Genomic DNA, 6,231 nt, shown 5'->3' on the forward strand with positions numbered 1-6,231 from the left:
ATTCACAGGCCAAACAAAGCTCAGTATTTTTGTACTGGCGTAGTTAAATATGTGAAATTCCTTTCATTAACAAAGATCCTCAGCAGGAGTATCAATTCCAGTATAATCGTTCAAGTACAAGCCGCCTGCAAGTTTTCTAAGGCATTGGTTGGATTATTCAAAACAGACTACGTTTTTGTTAGCTTAGTTCCAGGCAGCACAACTGTTATTTTTGAATACTTAAGGCAGATAGTAAACAATAATTTCTGTTAGGAATGGTGTTGTGTAATAATGGAAGGAAAGCTCAAACCACCACGACAAAAGGGTTCGGCTGGACGGAAGACGTTTCATCTGTGCACCTTCTTTGTAACCTTTCAGCTTATCTCGTGCATATTGAACATAAGAGAAAATTGACCTTTATGGAAGCCTATGTGTACGCCTCCTTTGAGTTCACTCAGAAGTGAAAGCCTGGAGTCCTTTTAAATCAACTTTTCCTTCTATTGCAAATACTCATAGCAAATCATAGTTTTGAAAAGGATTAAAAGGTTTCTTAGGCAGATATGCGTCCAATTCCCTTTGAGATCCCTCAGATTATTTTGAAAATCCTTGTTACTCAGGATTGAACAACTGTATTTGTCAGGCGACTGGTAGAGCTAACAAAACTGACATACTGGTTTTAGTAATCCAGGGTTGAGCGATCTTATTTTGTACCGAAGTGCCATTTCAGCTTCTTCTTTCATAATTTCTTTTCCCTGACAAGACTTAAAAAAAATGGTGAATGATAAATAAAGCAACAGTACCAGGAATTTGTTAAGTTCCGCTATTAATTTGGTATCTTTTTCCTAAAACGAAAAACTTAACGTTAGGGATATCATTTGTAAAATTACTGAAGTGAAGTAATAAGCTTGCTAACTGGTTAGCTTGTTAAATGGTTAAGCTTGATAATCATTTCCAGGCACATGAACGACAAGAAAAGCATGAGGAGTAGTCAGTATGGATTCACCAAGGGGAAGTCATGCTTGACCGACTTGTTAAACTTCTATGATGAAATGGCCTGGCAGAGCCTGGCAGAGAGTGGTGGTTATTGTCTACCTAGACTTCAGTAAGGCTTTTGACACTGTCTCCCTTAACATCTTCAAAGAGAAGCTGTTGATGTATGGGCTGGATGGGCAGACAGTGAGATGAATGGCCGGACCCAGAGGGTGGGGATGAGTGGGGCAAAGTCTGTTTGGAGGCCAGTAACTAGTGGTCTATCCCAGGGGTTAATACTGGGTCTGATTCTGTTCAAAATCTTCATTAATGATCTGTACAGTGGGGCAGAGCGTACCCTCAGCAAGTTTGCAGATGACACGAAAATGGGAGGAGTGGCTGAGGTACTGGAGGGCTGTGCTGCCAGGTCTATGGGCTGCAGAAACGGGCCGAGGGGAACCTCATGAAGTTGAACAAGGGGAATTGCAAAGTCCCGCACCTGCGGAGGAACAACCATAGGCACCGGTGCATGGTGGGAACCCCCCAGCTGGAGATCAGCTTTGTAGAAAAGGCCCTGGGAGTCCTGGTGGATACCAAGTTGAACACGAATCAGCAATGTGCCCTTGCAGCATAGAAGGCTAGTGGTATCCTGGGATGTATTAGGAAGAGTGTTGCCAGCAGGTTGAGGGAGGTGATACTTCCCCTCTGTTCAGCACAGGCGGGGCCACTGCTGGGGTACTGTACCCAGTTCTGGGCTCCCCAGTACAAGAGAGAGATGGACATACAGGAGACAGTCCAATGAAGGGCCACAAAGGTGATGAATGGACTGGAGCATCTCTCCTAGGAGGAAAGGCTGAGAGAGCTGGGACTGTTCAGCCTGGAGAAGAGAAGGCTCAGAGGGGACCTTATCCATGTATATAAAAACCTGAAGGCAGGGTGCAAAGAAGACAGAGCCAGGCTCTTTCCAGTGGTGTCCAGTGACAGGACCAGAGGCAATGCCCACAAACCAAAACATGGGAGGTTCCTCCTGAACATTGGGAAACACTTCTTTACTGTGAGGGTGACGGGGCACTGGCAGAGGTTTGTCCAGAGAGCTGCTGGAGTCTCCATCCTTGGACATCTTCCAAGCCATCTCGACATGGTCCTGGGCAAGGGGCTTGAGCAGCGATGTCAGACCAGATGACCTCCACAGGTGCCTCCCAACCTCATCCACGCTGTGTGATACTGTGTGAAACAGGGCTCTTCAGCATTTCCTTCAAAATATTGTTACACACAAAGGCTGTGGCAGTCACACTGCAAAGAAGGGAATAAAGTGTTCTGCATCCATTGTGGAGAGAACAAAAATGCTTAAACTTTGTCAAGGCAGCTTTGGGGTAGGCTTTAGGAAACATTTCCTAGCAGTACATAATTTAATTATCTAAGGACTAGAATAAGAACATTTTAAAGAAAATTTTAGGAAAAAAAAAAACATCCTACATGAATGTTTTAGGTCCAACTGGTCCTGTCTCCAATCAGTGATTTCTTTGAGGCTTGCTTTCTGTGGTTGTGTCAGTTATGCTTTCCCATTGTAACTTTTGCCAGTATTGAGCTGTAGAACAAAAGTAATTTTTTTTCTCCAGTGCTCTAGAATGACCTTTTAATTTGAATTGTAATACATTTTCATTTTCAAAGAAGTTAGTTTCTGGAATTAGGATTATTAGGTGGTGGATCTAGATCCTGACTCTGAAGCTTCTGAACCAGGTCAGAAGTGAATGAAACCACAAATACCTACTTTTATTAAAGAGAAAAGGTGTTGACAGCTCTTACCATACACTCGTGCCTCAGCATGTTGAAGGCATATATTGAAGCATATATCAAAGAAGTTTGCCCTAGTACAGACCGAAAAAAGTTCTGCATAGTCTCAGGGGCATAGGTCTGTTAGGAAAAACACATGAGCTGCTCAGCTGGAAAGCATGCTCCTGCTCAAAGCCCTGTCCAAATAGCTCTTGCTGCTGAAACACAAGGTAAAACTTTAAAATGGCAAAAGCATGAAGAGAATATTCTTGAGCTTCTGTCTCTGTCTTCTGTAGCTGTTATGCAGGCGTGTATAATTTTGAACAGCAGTAATCTGCGTTCTGTATGAGAACAGCATGACTGCAGTCAGCATAGAGCCTCTTCAGGACTAAAGATGGACTATGAACATGTTTTTGGGGATGATTTCATATATCTAGACAGGAACAGATTTAAATCCTCTGTGTAACCTGTTACGTGTGACCAAGGCCATCCACAGAGTTATGTCGGCTATGATAAATAAAAATCTGTTATAAATGAGGGCCCATGTGCACCTTAATATTGCATATACAGAATTCAGGATGTAAGTTACAGTGGATAAAAATATTTTCCATGCTTTTTGACAGAAGGGGAAGATGCAAAGTTTCCCATCTGTGGTGTGCATAGCAGTTTCTGATTATAATTCTCTACAGCTTTTTCTGTTCATTTCTGTGAGACATTTGAAAAATTTAAGTTACATGTACCTTTACTGAAGTTCTGTTTTCAAACATGTCCTTATAAAACACTAATGTCAGATACTTGAATGTATTTTCCTGAATAGAACAGCAAGATCACAGTCAAGGAACCTTTTGTACTGTCTTTGTGAGTCATAATCATATACACAGTTAATAATTTGTGAATAATTTGAGTGTGAATCACTTTCATAACATATATTGATGAACTGTTATCCATGCTTTTACATTTTTAATGTTTCCTATGGGAGCAAGGCTTAAACAATTGTACTCTCTGTCAGTTTTGATCATCAGTTAGCTTTTGAACCTATTGGCTTGTTTGGTCAAACTTAACAGAAGTGTTGATAAACAAATTATTGCAGGTTTCATGATAACAGGTTGCCAGATAGAGCAGAAGCACTCTGATGGGGGACGACATTATAGTTAAGCTCATACCTTACTAGACACCAAAGAATCTACATGAGAAAAAAGACTTTATATAAATGCCTCAGTGGTAAATATCTGTGGGAACATATTTAGCTAACGGTCACAAGAGCATTCCAGACGCCTTTAGAAGGCCTTGAACAGAATAAATAAGAAGACAGAAAAGGAAAGATATCACTTAGAAGAACACAGGTGCGCATTCCACCATAAAGGGAACTTGGCACAAAGAACCTCAATTCAGCAGTTTATCTTGACCAGTTAGACTGAGACAAGTTTTGCATGTTTTAGTTAGTATAACCAATTATGTCTTATGTTTATGCGTGTGTACAGTGTTGATATAACCAATCATTAAGTGTAACTAGACGCGTCGACAGTGCGTGAATAATGTGTGTAACCAATAGTAAAATAGCTAAACGCATGTATGGATGTAACCAATGTATAAAATGATGTGTGATGCTCTAGTAAAGGGTCTTCAACTATGCTCATATTGATCTGTCATTGAGTCCACGATTATGCTCCCGCAAATATCCTTCAGCCTTTGGTGCTCATGCCTTCTGAGACAGTAAAGCCAATCATTCACAAACCATGAGTGAGTAGAAAATCAGTCACACTTAGTTCTGATATCCAGTAAACTAACTTTTTAGTTGACTGTGATTCTATTTTCTGGCTTTATATGGTATTTGTGTAGTATTTTACAACCCCAGGAATCCTCAAGGCACTGATCTTACAGACTTAATCAGGCTACTTATATGTGTAATATGAACAATATTTGTCTTTGCAGACTTGATCTTCAAAATTAGTTCACCTCAGTTTAGATACTTAAATTTGGATTTATTGCCTTACTCAACTTGAAAAACATTTTCATAATCATGGAGTTGTTTGTGTGCTAATTAACCTCCCCTCACTTAATGAAGAAAATGGGTTATTTTTGTTTTGTGTTTCAGTGCACACAAAAATGTGAACCAGGTCTTGGAGAGACTAAAGAATGATGCTATGTTTTGATGGTTTAGCTGTCTGTAAATAAGCTAGTGTAAGTGTTGAAAATAAATTAGCCGAATTACTGAGGATTTCCATCTGAGAGAGGATAAACTGACTTGAGAAATAGAGCCAAGTATGATGCATGCTCTTTCCAGTACCTGCGCTGGTTCAAGAACTGCATTTTGAAGGCATTCTTGAATAAATTACTCCCAAGTCATAGAAGAGCCCAGCTTGCAGGGTAGGGGTAGAGATACAGAATGTCTGCAATCCATTCAGATCCTTGCAGAGCTTGGAGGCTAGTGTTGATCTGTGTTGTTTCATTGAGGTTTAATTCTCTCTAACTCTCTTTCTATGGATTTTCCTGTGAAAGGAGTGCTCAGAACGTTGTCTAAAGACTACAGCTCAGATCTGAAAAGGAGCCACAATGAAGTATTCCCATGTTAAACAAAATCAATAAAGCTGAATTTAGCAGATGATTTCCATAGCAACCATTGCTCATATAACAAATTCAGGATGATACCGTATAATGACTAGAGAATCAAGCACAAGAAGATGCTGTCAAATGAGGCACAGTCCTGCTCAGGTTTTTCCTGTAGGCTGCACAACGTGGCAGTATCTCAGAGACCAATGGCAAAAAATCTGCAGTGGAATCTCAGAGTTCTTCAGTTACTGGATATTTTTGACACAGTGGTTAAATAGTTTGAGTAAAGGTTTTATTTAAACTTAAAAATGTCAGTGCTAGACGTGTGAAAAGGTCCTTTTAGCCAAATGTATCTTTGCAGCTTTCTATAATGGATGTCTCCCATAACAGAAGAGTGCAAAAGTCAGAGAATTATGTGATGATACATTCCCAGATTACTCTAGACTCTAGGGATTACTGATGAGGGATTTCTTTGCAAATAACAGGCCTAGGTGGATTTTTGTTTCATGAATTTTCCAATCATCTTTGGGCCAAAGATCCTGTCTCCACAGTATCATGTTACAAGGAGTTCTGTGGCTGAACAAGTTCCTTTATGAGAACAAGCAGCTTTTGCTTATGTTAAATCTGCCGCATCTTGGGTTTTGTATTGGAAGAGCCTGTGAATGATTTATTCATTGTCCCAGATGTTTGTAGTTCCCAGAGGTAGAATTTATGTACTACAGGATTATAGGCTAGGATTTTGAATCTGACCCCAATGCATAGACTTTTTTTCTCCTCTCCCCTTAGGTAAATATTCCTCATTGATTTCTGTGAAGTTACTCAAATGTTTAAAATTAATCACTTGTAAATTTTGTACATACACAGGAGGAAAAGCAAATGTATGTGAGCTGAAAATACATCTGTTTGCAAGTATTATAAAGCCTTTCAAGGTTGCTACAAAATGTTGCTAAAGTAGTAGAA

The sequence above is a fragment of the Aquila chrysaetos genome, chromosome Z (assembly GCF_900496995.4).
Source record: "Aquila chrysaetos chrysaetos chromosome Z, bAquChr1.4, whole genome shotgun sequence".
Lineage (NCBI taxonomy): Eukaryota > Metazoa > Chordata > Aves > Accipitriformes > Accipitridae > Aquila > Aquila chrysaetos.